At 41.0% G+C, this 15,316-nt stretch overlaps 1 protein-coding gene across 1 annotated transcript in view; it reads right to left on the reverse strand.

The window, feature by feature from the left end:
• BCLAF3 (BCLAF1 and THRAP3 family member 3) overlaps positions 1-7,061 on the reverse strand; it is a 54,100-nt gene extending 47,039 nt beyond the window's left edge. Inside the window, exons 1-2 of the mRNA XM_020914391.2 lie at positions 6,955-7,061; positions 4,993-5,145 (exon numbers count right to left, since the gene is read on the reverse strand). The gene's annotated coding sequence lies outside the window, so the exon portion shown is untranslated. The remainder of the gene's footprint in view (positions 1-4,992; positions 5,146-6,954) is intronic.
• Positions 7,062-15,316: the final 8,255 nt, after the last annotated feature.

The following is a 15,316-nucleotide window of genomic DNA, read 5'->3' on the forward strand; positions in this document are numbered from 1 at the left end:
GCTACAGTCCATGGGGTTGCAAAGAGTCAGATACAACTGAAGCGACTTAGCACACAAATGGGGAGCAAAGGCATAAGTACAAAGGTTAACCATTAGACAAAAATAAAAACCTTCCTATTTTTAAAATAGAAGAGCAAAAACTACACATCACAGCATAAAGAAATAGCAAGTATAACAAAATACACATGATTATAAAATATTATGATAGACCAAACATATCAGTCCTAACAGTAAATGTGATGGGCTTAACTCACCTACTAAAATAAACAGGTTGAATCTGGCTCACAAAACAAGTATTTGTATAAAATACACATCTAAAACAAAGTAATCATGAAAGGTTAAAAATAAAAGGATGGCCAAATTATACAAGGCAAATGCAAACATAAAGAGAGCACGGGTGGGGAATCTGGAATCAGGCAAAGCAGAATTCAAGTCCCAAAGCATTCATCATGTCAAACGAAGACACTTTAATGTTAAAAGTCACAATCCTCGATGAAGACAGAGCAAATAAAAATACACATATTTACAGCAAATAACACTGCAACCACCTTCATGAGACGAAAACTACAATAGATGCAAGGAGACATAGAAACACTAATAATAGGAGACTTTCATATAACATGCTTAGTGGTATTAAGACAAAGATGAGATAGAAGATCTAAACAGCAAAATCAACAGAGTATATCTTAAGTATATTCATCAAACTCTACATTCTGATACTAGACAATATTCTTCTGAAGTTTCTACATCACATTCACCAAAAATCAACATACATTAGGTCACAAAGAACACATCAGTTAGCTGCACATAATAGAAACATTACAAACAAAACTTTCTGATCATAATGCAATAAAACTAGTTTACTAATAAGAACAAAAAACAAATTTCACCTAGAAATTTTAAAATCTCTTATTAAACAATTCCTGGATACTCTAACATAGAACATAGATCTTTTTTATTAGTTGGAGGCTAATTACTCTACAATATTGTAGTGGGTTTTGTCATACATTGACATGAATCAGCCATGGATTTACATGTGTTCCCCATCCCGATCCCCCCTCCTGCCTCCCTCTCCACCCGATCCCTCTGGGTCTTCCCAGTGCACCAGGTCCGAGCACTTGTCTCATGCATCCAACCTGGGCTGGTGATCTGTTTCACCCTAGATAATATACGTTTCGATGCTGTTCTCTTGAAACATCCCACCCTCGCCTTCTCCCACAGAGTCCAAAAGTCTGTTCTATACATCTGTGTCTCTTTTTCTGTTTTGCATATAGGGTTATCGTTACCATCTTTCTAAATTCCATATATATGTGTTAGTATACTGTAATGGTCTTTATCTTTCTGGCTTACTTCACTCTGTATAATGGGCTCCATCTCATTAGAACTGATTCAAATGAATTCTTTTTAATGGCTGAGTAATATTCCATGGTGTATATGTACCACAGCTTCCTTATCCATTCGTCTGCTGATGGGCATCTAGGTTGCTTCCATGTCCTGGCTATGATAAACAGTGCTGCGATGAACATTGGGGTGCACGTGTCTCTTTCAGATCTGGTTTCCTTGGTGTGTATGCCCAGAAGTGGGATTGCTGGGTCATATGGCAGTTCTATTTCCAGTTTTTTAAGAAATCTCCACACTGTTTTCCATAGCGGCTGTACTAGTTTGCATTCCCACCAACAGTGTAAGAGGGTTCCCTTTTCTCCACACCCTCTCCAGCATTTATTGCTTGTAGACTTTTGGATAGCAGCCATCCTGACTGGCGTATAATGGTACCTCATTGTGGTTTTGATTTGCATTTCTCTGATAATGAGTGATGTTGAGCATCTTTTCATGTGTTTGTTAGCCATCTGTATGTCTTCCTTGGAGAAATGTCTGTTTAGTTCTTTGGCCCATTTTTTGATTGGGTCATTTATTTTTCTGGAGTTGAGCTGGAGGAGTTGCTTGTATATTTTTGAGATTAATCCTTTGTTGCTTCGTTTACTATTATTTTCTCCCAATCTGAGGGCTGTCTTTTCAACTTGCTTATAGTTTCCTTTGTTGTGCAAAAGCTTTTAAGTTTCATTAGGTCCCATTTGTTTATTTTTGCTTTGGTTTCTAAAATTCTGGGAGGTGGATCATAGAGGATCCTGGTGTGATTTATGTCGGAGAGTGTTTGCCTATGTTTTCCTCTAGGAGTTTTATAGTTTCTGGTCTTACATTTAGGTCTTTAATCCATTTTGAGTTTATTTTTGTGTATGGTGTTAGAAAGTGTTCTAGTTTCATTCTTTTACAGGTGGTTGACCAGTTTTCCCAGCACCACTTATTAAAGAGGTTGTCTTTTTTCCATTGTATATCCTTGCCTCCTTTGTCAAAGATAAGGTGACCATAGGTTCGTGGATTTATCTCTGGGCTTTCTATTCTGTTCCATTGATCTATATTTCTGTCTTTGTGCCAATATCATACTGTCTTGATGACTGTGGCTTTGTAGTATAGTCTGAAGTCAGGCAGGTTGATTCCTCCAGTTCCATTCTTCTTTCTCAAGATTACTTTGGCTATTCGAGGTTTTTTGTATTTCCATACAAATTGTGAAATTATTTGTTCTAGTTCTGTGAAAAATACCGTTGGTAGCTTGATAGGGATTGCATTGAATCTATAGATTGCTTTGGGCAGTATAGCCATTTTGACAATATTGATTCTTCCAATCCATGAACACGGTATGTTTCTCCATCTGTTTGTGTCCTCTTTGATTTCTTTCATCAGTGATTTATAGTTTTCTATGTATAAGTCTTTTGTTTCTTTAGGTAGATATACTCCTAAGTATTTTATTCTTTTTGTTGCAATGGTGAATGGTATTGTTTCCTTAATTTCTCTGTTTTCTCATTGTTAGTGTATAAGAATGCAAGAGATTTCTGTGTGTTAATTTTATATCCTGCAACTTTACTATATTCGTTGATTAGCTCTAGTAATTTTCTGGTGGAGTCTTTAGGGTTTTCTATGTAGAGGATCATGTCATCTGCAAATAGCGAGAGTTTCACTTCTTCTTTTCCTATCTGGATTCCTTTTACTTCTTTTTCTGCCCTGATTGCTGTGGCCAACACTTCCAAAACTATGTTGAATAGGAGTGGTGAGAGTGGGCACCCTTGTCTTGTTCCTGATTTTAGGGGAAATGCTTTCAATTTTTCACCATTGAGGGTAATGCTTGCTGTGGGTTTGTCATATATAGCTTTTATTATGTTGAGGTATGTTCCTTCTATTCCTGCTTTCTGGAGAGTTTTAATCATAAATGGATGTTGAATTTTGTCAAAGGCTTTTTCTGCGTCTATTGAGATAATCATATGGTTTTTATCTTTCAATTTGTTAATGTGGTGTATCACATTGATTGATTTGTGGATATTAAAGAATCCTTGCATTCCTGGGATAAAGCCCACTTGGTCATGGTGTATGGTTTTTTAAATACTAACATAGATCTTTAAAGAAATAATGACAATAAAAGCTCTACATATCAGATTCTATGGGATGCATTTAAAGTAGTCGTCAAAGAAAAATTTATTGCACTAAACAAATTTATCAATAAAAATGAAAGAATAAAAGTAAACAAATTTATTTTGAAGGTAAAAAAAGGAACTAAAAAGCAGCAAAGTAAACCAAAAGAAAGCACAAGGAAGGAAATAAAGATAAAAGTAGAGGAAGAGAAAAGTAGATCTAAGTAATAAATCAGAATTCTGTAGTTTTGGGAAAAATTAAAATGGATAAACCACTAAATAATATAACTTGACTAGGAAAAAAGAGAGAAAGTATAAATACACAAACTAAAAAAGAGCAAAGGGGAAATAACCAATGAAATAGAAGAAAAATTTTAAATAATGAGATTATTTTATAGCCCTCTATCCAATAAATTTGAAAGCCTTGATGAAATGGATAATTTTCTAGAAAAACCGATTATTACTAAAATTGACCACATTAAAAAGCTTGAACAGACCAGTTTCCATAGAAGAAACAGAGAAAGTTATTAAGAAAACATTACATGAAAAAGCAGCAGGCCCAGATTGTTTCAGAAGGGAATTCTACCAAATCTTCAAACATCATATTGCCTCAATGCTCTATAAATTATTCCAGAGCTGGTATATCAGGATAAGGATCAAGCCCACAGGAACATTAACCTTTCGAGGAGATGAACCAGCCAAGACTGAGAACAAACATCCTCTGAGGAAGGCGGGAACCCTGGAGCATAGAAGGATGTTTCAATAAAGGAGACTTTCATGGCAAAAGCTATATAGAGACCCAATAAAAGGAATGAAAAGTGTGAATACATGGCTTGAGGAAGGTAAGGAGACGGAGAAAGCCAATTACTAACAACATTTTCTAACAATCTGTCTGGCAGGGGAGGAGAGTAGCTGGGTTGCAGTTGAGGGATAAGGGTCTAGGCAGGAGGTTTTAAAATGGGAGCAACTTGAGCAGGTTGATTATTGGTAAGGAAAAATTATGTGCACGGCACTGGGGACAAAATGTAGAACCACAGTCATAGTAGAAATCTGTCTAGGCCCAATTAGTTCAGTGTTTCCTTTGATTCCTTACTATCAACTCCAAATAATGTAGTCAATTTCTCTCGATATTCCACATTTATATATTACATTCTTCAAATGTCCACACTGAATTTTTATCATCAGTCACATTTTATGTTAATTTGGCAAACATTACTCACTGCTAGCAACTGCTAGGGGCAAATCATACAAAGTCAGAAGAGACCCAGTTTCTTTACTGCAGAAGCTCAGTCTTCACTGGATAAGAAGGATCACAAAAGTACCAGTACTTCCTAGTTCACTAAGTTGTTTTGCAAACACTATCTCATTTAATCCTCATAAGCCTTTGAGGAAGCCAGAATTACCTCCATTTCACAGATGAAGAAACCAAGCCTCAGAAAAGTTAACCAACCTGCCCCAAGAGAAAGATGAAAAATCAGAATCCAGAGTCTCAGACTCCAACATTAACACTTCCCCGCCTTGCAACTCCTACCTTCAGAAAGATGACTCTGAAGTGACTGCCTGGTCAGCAGAATTGGACTTTAGCACACTTGAGAATAGTTGACATCCTGCATCACATCTAAAATTGCCGTCTAAATTTGGAAAGCAGCTTTTATGTCCGCTAGCTGCCTGGATATTCTGTAACCTGTAGGGCACAAAGACTATGTTTTATTCATCATGATCTCAAGGACTGTGTTTTATTTAGCTTTTATCTGTCCCTCTCAGCGTTATATATAGTGCTTTTATTTATTTTCTCCTTCAACACTAGTAGATTCAATCATTCATTTAATTTCATAACTCTGGTATCATTTTCAATATAATCTTGGGCATCAGCATAAAACTTCAAATTTAAAAGGTGAAAGAGTGGGGGCAAAGAGTATCACAGAACAGCTTTCTGAATTCAGAAATTAACATTAGAAAATCAATATGCTCATGTGTTCTGACAGTTTTATAATATGGTAAAAATTAGCAACAAGACAAAGTATGTTTAAATGTACTTTCAAAAAAAAAATGTACTTTCATTTGACCCTTAAAATCACCCTGCAAGAAACGCAAAGTAAAGGCACTATAACCTCCAATTCAGAATTGAGCAAACTGTCCATGCTCAAGATAATCAGATATACTGGAATTCGAGTAAGTCCTGACTTCAAATCTGTTCACTTTATTTTTTTTTTTGTTCACTTTATAATGCCTTTGCCTCACCAAGATAACCCTTCTTTAGGAAACTAGTGAAGGTAGAAGATGAGAAACAGAATTGCCATCAACCAATAAGCAGCGTGGGGGGCGGGTGCGAAGAATGTCATCAACAAATAAGCGGCATGGGGGATGGGGACGGGGCGGGGCGGGAAGAAGAGGACATCTACAGAAGGATGCCTGTTCTTGATTGCAGAACATAAATGGCCTTGAAGGGTTCCAATAGAAATCCTTTAACTGTTGCCTTTTGTTAGGGTGGGGAAAAGGACACTCACATATTGTTGGTGGGAGTGCAAAATAGCACATCCTTTCCAGAGGGAAATTCACATTAAAAAAAAAAAAACACCAACAATTCTATCACTTAGGAATGTACACTAAAACAGTAATCATGGATGTGCAGATTTTATATTTCTCCAACGAAGTGTTTAAGTAGTGACAAACTGGGAATAACCAACTACGTAAATTACTGCAGCCAAATAACAGCATGCTATGTAGTCAGGAAACAAAAAAACTGGTTATCAAAGAGAATCTACTTCATAATTCATACATTCATCTCTGCAAAAAAAAAAAAAAACAGATGGAAGGTGTATCCCCAGCGTAAACATTCACAACGGTTATTTGAACGGTGAAAGAGGAGTTATCTTCCTCACCGTGGTTCTGTATATTTTAGAAATTGTATATATAAATATATTATTAAATATTTCGCTATGTAAATATTTCTAATCAGATGTTTTAAAGGCTTCTGGGGAGGGTGTGAAAGAGCAGGGCTTTCAAAAGAACACTTTAGTAGCCATTTTAAAAATACCACGTGAAAAAAAAAAGCATTTTACACCGTTACCATGAAAACACCATCGAAAAATAAAGCACTCATCATGAATCTACATCAAAATCTTTTATTTTCAAATTCCAGTCTTTCAGTCATACCAGCTCAAATTCAGGAAAACGTTAAGAAGGTTGCCTGGCCAGAAGTCTGGGAGACCTTCTTGATTTCTACCTGTAGTTTTTAGTTTGTTTCAGAAAAGAAAAGCAATCACCTAAGAGGCAGCTCAAAAAGCACCTCGGCAGGAAAATATGTGGGAGGATAAGTTTCTCTCCGATTTCTTTCCCTCCCGACCTACGGACAGGCCAAACCTGACAGTAGCCGGCCCATTTTCCCAAACACACCTCAGAGAACCACAGAAGATGCAATTTTCAATATACGGTTCTAAAAAGACAAGTTGTACTTTCCAACGTAGGATAAAGAGCAGCCTTCACTACTCACTCTGGATGTTACCAGAGCAAGACGCCGCTTCCCGGCAGGAGAGCCTCTGGAGAAGGACAAAGCGGGGGCTCCTCGGCTCGGGTCCCTCAGGCGACGCGTCGGCAGGCGCCTCTGGGAAAAGGGCTCCGTCCCTGGGCACCGCCCCCTCCCCCCGCCCGTCCCCAAGAAAGACGCTTGTAACCACTGGGATCCGAAGCCTGCCCGACGACGGGCGAGGGTCAGGACCACGGCAGCAGGTGCCCGGGTCGTCGCTTCTAAAATAAGTCACCGGTCTAGTGTCCAGAGATAAGGGAGCAGTCCCCCGGGATCCCAAGCTGGGCCGCCTCAACCGCCCCAACCGCTACCCCAAGAACCGTTCCTCCCAGGCGACGGACACGCCCTCCCCTCAGGCCGGGGCCTCCTCGACCTGCCCGCCCCCCAGGGCCGCTCACCGGATCGAGAAGTTCCCGCGACCGCCGCCGCCGCGGCCGCCGCCGCCGCCGCTGCCGGCCCCTCGGGCCTCGCCCCTCGCACGGCCGCCACCTCCCACAGAAGCGACAACAAGGCTACCTTCAGCCGGGCCGCGGGACCCGGAACTACTTCCTTCCGGAACCGCCTCGCCCCCCCCCCCCATGGCCACGCCCACCGCCTGTTACCTCGCGCAGAGCCCGCTCTCCCGCCGACCTCTGCTCTCAACTCCTTCCCCGAGACGGGTGCCCCGCCCAAATGGCTCCGGCCTGAGCTCCTGCGCCCTCTGCCGACCGTTCCCACCTCTGTAGCTCTGTCCAGGGCGCATGCGCCTTCTGCTGCCCTCCCTCCGGGAAGGAACACAATGGGCGCAATGGTTCACGGATCCTGGAGGTTAAAGGTCAGGGATAGGAGCCCACCCCTCAGTAACAGGCAGGAGCTTGGTCCCGTGGATTTCAGCCCACCCGAACCTGCAATGGCTGTGGCTTCTTTCCTGCCTACTCAGTCTCTAGCCATTCCCCATGGCCTCAAATTAAGCTTCTACCCAAAAACACAAAACCTCCCCTCTAGACCTTCCAAACAGGTTAATAATAACATTTTCTCTCCACCATGCAATTAAAAATATTGACTCATTTTTGCCTGCTCTCTTGATTTCTCTCCTCCCACACTCCATCACCCCAAAGGTAGTATGTCCTCGCTCTTGAAGCTTTCTCACTTGACACTTTGATGTTCCTTTTGCCCCTTGCAAGATTTCTCTTTCAGGGTCCACTCCATCAGGTGGACCTTTTATCTTCCCTTGCCAACATCATCTACTTCCTGAATAAGTTTCCCTCTCCACCTGAATTACTGCCATCAACCTGATGAATCCAACACCCATGACTAAGGCTTGCTTTCTTAACTTCCTCAGTCCAGATGACTTGACATCTATTCTACTTAATCCATCCATTCCCAGGTACCCATTCTATAAAATCTAGATATCCATCACTTCATACTGTGTGGTAGCTAAAACCTTAAGTTTACAAACCCCATTTATTTGGACTCAATCCTCATTCTTGCAGCCCTGTGTCTCCCTTAGTCCCAATACACTTGTTCTTCAAAATCCACAGAGCCCTCACATCCCCTGACAGGCCCATGGCCTTTGACTTCAACCACTCTTGTAAGCAGAACACTTGAATCACCCTTTAATACACTCTAACATTACATTGCTAACTTGAAACACTCCAGTTATCTGCATTTTCCATTCCTACACCTAGGTTTCCAAGCACTGCTTTGGGAGGAAAAAGCCACACAACTATAATATTAATATGGAGACCCCTGCAGTGGAGAGCCTTGGTGCCTCTCAGGAATCCTTTTATGTGACCTCTCTCATTTCCATAATAGCTGTTCCTAACCCTGACCACCCTCTTTAAGCCCCATACCAATGATCATTTTCCTCTCTTCATACATGAGTTTTGCTTCCTGTTTTGCAGAGAGAATTTCCCAGCAGAGTGTGTAAGGCCTTGCATTATCTGGTTCATACTTACCTCTCTAGTTGCTCTGTTTTGGTCAATGCTTGGAAACATAGGTGTAGGAATGGAAAGTGCAGATAACTGGAGTGTTTCAAGGTGGTGGTTTGATGTTAGAATGTTTGCATGACACTTGTTATTACTTTATAAATATCTGTGTTCCCTACCTCACTGTAAACCTAATTTGGCAGAGACCAAATCTGTTGCTTACTATTACCAGCATTTAGCAGAATGTCTGGCACACAGTAGTGAGTCATTTTCATAAGTATGCTCTTTCTCTTCCACTGTTAGGTTTTGTGTGCTTCACAAATACATATGTGTGTGTATATATATAATGAAGTATACAAAACTAATATATATATATATATTTCTTTTTGATTCATTTTTGAACAAACTGATTTTTGTTCAGACTTATTACTGATTAATAATAAGCACAAGTAGATGGCCCTTGCCCTTAATGCTGCTTGTGTGGACACAGAGGTTAAGTAGTTTGCATAAGGTCTCAGAGCTCTTGGTGTGTATATGACTAGAACACATATATAGAACCAGCCTAAGAGAAGTGAAATGTTATTTGCCTTTCCATTTATTTTATTTTTCTTTAGTTTTCAGGCAAAACCAAATCTACTGTAGAATGCCAAGTATACGTAATATAAGTTCTATATTAGTGAGAATAAATTATGCTATGATAACAATCCCCAGATCTCAGTGGCCTATAGCAACAAATGCTTATTTTTCACTTATATTTCAAGTCCACCATGGGTCAGCTTTGGTTCTATCTGAGACCTGGTGGGTTACAGTTCATGGGGTCACAAAGAGTTGGACACGACTAAAACGACTTAGCACATACACATAAGACATTACTGGTGTCAAAACCAAAGAAAAGGACCATGAGTGGGACCATGCATTGGATCTTAAGCCTTCTGCTTTAAACCTGAATCAGAAATTCTAGGGGTGGGACCCAGCACAGTTTCAACAAGCCCTCTATGGGATTCTAAACCATGATCAAGCTCAAGAACTACTTCTCTGTTGCTTGTATTTTCTGTAAACCAGAAGATGAATGCAGAGGCTTGATAAAATTCACACTAGTTTTTAAACTGATTCTTAAACAAGAAAAAAAAGTCAAATTAAAAAGAGAGAGAGAGAATCAAGGCTCTTGACATAGACTTAGACCAAGTGTCAACTGTCATTGTCATTTTTTGGAGGAACACTGCTTTGGGGAAAACCTGTCAGCTGCCCTGATATGTACCTCCAGCCATCCTTCTGGATAGCTTTATTTTTTAAATGCTAATGTGAGAATAAGGTAATTAGGAAGAAGTAGGACAAATCACTCTCTCATCCCTTGACAATGCTGTTGGCCCAGATTTTTCTCACAGTTTTAGTCTACTCTGGTCCTTATAAACCCAGGACTGACAAAACCAGGTAAGTTTTCTCTTTCCTTAACCATCTGACTTTGGTTATGTTCCTTAACACTGTCAGTGAAATTGAATGTAGAATGCTTAGCTAGCCCTGATCCCTCCTCTTTTTCTTCCATTCCATGATATAGGCACTTTTTGGTGGATGCTGTTCTTTACCTTTACTTTTTAAAGGGCATCATCAACAGTAGAGCACAGACAGAAATGATTTATAACATTTGGAAGAAAATTATTTTAGACAGGCTAATGCTGCAGATTTCTTTTTGCTTATTCTAGTCACTGACTTTATGGCTGTTTTCCTACTGAGACGGAGGACAAATTCCTAAACAAGATTTGGTAGCTGCTACCACCCCTTTGGTTCCATAAATTGTTTCCTTTGTAATGCAATATGTGAAGCAGCTTGGCCCTGGTTCTGAAAGCAATACAATATGTGTGGTTTTCAAACAATATGTCAAAAGTCAGCGATTATTTTGAAAAAAAGTTTTTTGATTGATGTGAACTAACTGCATTGATGCAAGGCAAAAAGTAATGGTGAAGTTAGGTTTAAAACTTAATTTCACTGCAAAATAATTGTTTAAAATTCATTAATTACCTTATTTATATCTTTACAGTTCTCCCTGAAGCTCTTCCCATAAATACCTAAAAAAAATGTTTTGGGGCCACACCGCATGGCATGCAGGATCTTAGCTTCCCTGACCAGGGATTGAACCCATCCCCTCTGCAGTGGAAGGGCTGAGTCTTAACCTGTGGACCACCAAGGAAGCCTTTTTCCCCCAAATCCTTGATAAACTGAGTTCACCTATCTTTTCCTATCACAAGCAGGTCCTGCGTCCTGACACAACCCAGACACCAGTCATTAAGCTCTCAGAACTTTCATTTGCATGATCAATTTGCTTTGTTTAACTCCGTATTTGTTAGGTACCCCATAGCTGCTTCTTAAATAGCACGATGCCTAGCTGGCTCTGGTGGGGTTCTTCCAGGAACAGGCTCTGAGACCAGTTAGCACAGAGGAAGGGCTCCGGGAGTGCTGGGGGTGGGGTTAGGGCGGGGGAGTGACAGAAGCTGGAGCCAGAACTTGGGCTGCAATACATTCTCAACAAAGGCCTCAGGTGACCCCCTAGGGAGCTCCGAAGCTGGGACAGCCCTTCTGAGTTGTCCTACCTTGAGGCAAGTGGTCTTCACTGGCCCAAATAATTCAGTCAGGATCCAGCCTCTCAGGCTGGCCAAGTGAGAGGATTTAACGTTGGTGAGGCAGCCTCCTTCCGTCAAGGGTAATTCTTGGAAAAGAACTACACCAACAAGCCTCAGCAGCTTACCTCCAGCATCTGGAAGGAGACATCCAGAAGGACAAACACCTTGGTCCTAAAGGGGAGGTCCATCCAGGTGGTGCACCACAACATCCATGACGCTAGCATCCAATGTGACCTTCAAAGCCATTAGAGCCGCTGCTTAAACTTTCCCATAGGCTGCTGAGGGCCTAGTGTCCTCATTGTCAAAGTGTAAGTTCCCAAAGGTTACAAACATAATTGTGATACAAATGTTCAGTGAGCACGTGTCACACCTGTGTTGTAAGGGTTCAGAACGAGCCATCCCCAAATGTGCCACATTCACATGAGTATTATTTTGAGACTCTGCAGATTCAAGAGAAACTACTGCCCTCCTTTGATTACCTAAAAGAATTGAATTTTTTTTTAAACCAGAGAAGACTCACTAGCAGAAAAAAATTTTATCTACATGGCCCCATCTACATGGCAGGACAAACATCCAATTACCAAACATCTGCTCTTCTTCTTATAGTCCTTTGGGTGACACCCTTGTCCTTGGAAGCCCCTGGCCCCCATTCCATCCCTCAGTTCAGACAGCAGAGACCTCATTTTTACCTGTCTCCAAACCTCTTATAAACATGGGGTCTCTGACCTGCTCATGTATGTGGAGTTCCCATATGTATGAAATTAAAGTTGATTATCTCCTCTTAGTCTGTCTCATCGTTGATTTCTTAGATCAGCCAGAAGAACCAAAAAGGGTACGGTAAGTTTTCTTCCTTCCTGACAGTGTTTAACTCATTAAGGAGCAGGGTAATGAAACTTGATTAGGGAAGATACAGAACCGATTGTGACATGCTCTTGGATATAAGTATATACAGCCAAGTATATATATATATATATATATATATATATATATATATATATATATATATACTATCATCACCATAGAGATGACAGCTAGGGAGGTGCTAGGTCCTGCACCATAGATGTTAGAAGAGCTTTAGGGGTTGAATGCAGCGCCACCCACCCCCCCCCCCCATGGCTGCTGGTCTTCATGGTTGTTTTAGAACAAATGGGGTCCTACTGGCATCACTGAGAGGAAAGAAGCAATTTCATTTGCACAGTAGACCTGGCCTTCTGAAGACTTCTCAGGGGCCACCCCTGTACAGTGACAGCTCCAATGGCTGGTATGAGTTGTTCAATGTTCACTGCTAGTGAGAAATGATGCAGAACGTGGAAATAAGCTGAAAGGTAACTGTGCCCTTACAGAGCCCTGCAAGAGCATGGTTTCAACAAGACAGCCCAAGGGGCTGCTGAGTCTTGGGGCATGTGACCTTGCTTGACTGCCTATGTGCTGTGTACTAGGATCCCATCTCTGGAGTTACTCACTTGTAGCCAGGAAGTTGTAATGACTTTTGTCCTATGGAAAAGCTAATTCCAAAGTTTATACCTGTTTGTACCTGTAGGGCACTAAGCAGTTTTGTATCTAACTTTACAGTTGTATCCAGAATTCTTTGTCCACTAAATATATGTGTGTTACTGTGTGTAATTGCTTCTTTCCTCTCAGTGATGCCAGTAGGATCCCATTTGTTCTAAAACAACCATGAAGACCAGCCATGGGGGCTGCATTCAACCCCAAAAGCTCTTCCAACATCTACGGTGCAGGACCTAGCATCTCCCTAGCTATTATCTCTATGGTGACAACGTTCTGGCTCTCAAAGATGAGCCTGCGCGCACTACTAGGAAAATGTGATTCAAAGACAAGTACAGCCAACAGAGAGCTGTGGGCTGATTCGAAAAAGGAAGTTCCCTTAAGCAAAAGTTTAATTCCTTGGGGCTTCATTCCTTACATTTTGCGTCTCATGAGATGGGAGAAGCCTGCCTTCATATTTTCTTGGAAGTCCAGAAGGCTGGCCGCTTCAAATCTTTCCCCTAACATCAACCATCCCTCAGGGCCAACCGTTAGAATCAAACTTGGCATTTTCTAACTGTTGCACAGAAGCTTCTTGCTTATCTATCACAGAGCGAAAGGCAGGCTCACCATTCCATGTCTCTCATCAGCCTAAAGGGCCCATGCTGGGCATCTGATAGAAAGCCCATGTTTTGCATCTGATGCAATATTTACGCACAGAGAACGTGAAACAAAACAGCCAACATGAATTGACTTACATAAACACAAATCTAATTTGGCCTGTTGGAAAATAGGGGGAAAGGGGGGACGACTGGTTCAGGGAATATTATTTTCAAATCCCATGGTCTTGCTTCCAGGTACAATAGGAACTTGAACTGGTGATAAACTCTGCTACTGTGAATAGATAGATGGATAAGTAACCCTTGAATAGCATACTCAGATGAAAAGGTTCTAGAATTAGATAGTGGTGATGGTTGTGTGACCGTGAAGAAATCAAAGATAGAGTTACATCCTTTAAAAGGAAGGAATTTTTATGGTATATGAATATCATAATTTGTTTAATAAAAAGAATCAGAATTATGACTCTCCATGGGGCTTCCGCCCCTTCTCCATAATAAGCACCTGCTCTAGCAAAGCATTTCTGCTGCTCTCCGGGTTGGAGAGCCCGCCAACTCTCCTGGGGGCACCAAAACAGTGGACCCAGGGTCAATCCCAGCTCTGCAAAGTTCCAGCTGTGTCCTTGGGAAAGTAACACTTTCCTACCTACCTCACATCCTTGACAAGTCTTGGGACCACCTCTCATACAGCAGGGGTGTGCTGACTGTTCTGGTCCATTCCTGCAGGAGAAGCTTAAGCCATGGCGAATGGAGGCTACTGCTTCCCACCTCCTGAGATCACGGCATATCCCAAATTGGGTGAAGCATCAGTTTGGGTCTTTGGAGGTTGGTACCAAGTCTCGTGTCTCAATTTTCCCGACTTAAATCTTGAACCACAACTGACAACCACACCTTGGACCCCACTCCTGACCTGATCATTTCCTCACTTCTGGGTCCTTATCCCCAACTCATCAGAGATCCTAAACTTGGCTGACCTTCAGGAGACACTAAGTCACATGTTCTTTCTCTCCAGAAACCAACGATCCACCCACCCTGGTCCCATGATGCATTAAATTCTCATGTTTCTTGGGTGTGTTGCTGATTTCTATTTCAAATTCTACTTCTCTATTAGACTACACTATTTTAGTTATGGCAGTTTTATTATATATTTTACTGTTTATTGTGGGGGGGGTCTGTTTTAAAGACATATTTTATAAATTTCTTAGCTTTGTGTTCATTTTCTTACATGAAATGTACAAATTATATTTTCTTTTTCTAAGATCCCACATGGCTTATGGGATCCTAGTTTCCTAACCAGGGACTGAACTTGAGCCCTTGACAGAGAAGGCACTGAGTCTAATCACTAGACTGCCAGGGGTTCCCTGTACAACTATATTTTAAGTTGCAAAACAGAAATCTCATGGAGAAGAACTTCATTTAATTTACACGAATGTGAGGGTGAGTCACCTACTTGTCTTTATCAGGTATATAGGTTTTCCCTTTCAGGAACATGGCATGTCTTTCCATTTACATCTATTCTAATGTTCTCTGGTCAAGTTTTAGACAAAGCTTGTTCTTTCTAGAAATTTTATAAGCTTTGTTGGGATTATTTTCCTGTCTGTATTTAATGTATAAGAAAACTATCAATTTTTATTCTCTTAGTGGTCAGCTCCCCTGTGCAACTATCCTGAGTTTCCTAGTTATTTCTCTTGGGCTCCCTGCAAAA

Source organism: Odocoileus virginianus, unplaced genomic scaffold (assembly GCF_023699985.2).
Source record: "Odocoileus virginianus isolate 20LAN1187 ecotype Illinois unplaced genomic scaffold, Ovbor_1.2 Unplaced_Scaffold_4, whole genome shotgun sequence".
NCBI classification, from domain to species: Eukaryota; Metazoa; Chordata; class Mammalia; order Artiodactyla; family Cervidae; genus Odocoileus; species Odocoileus virginianus.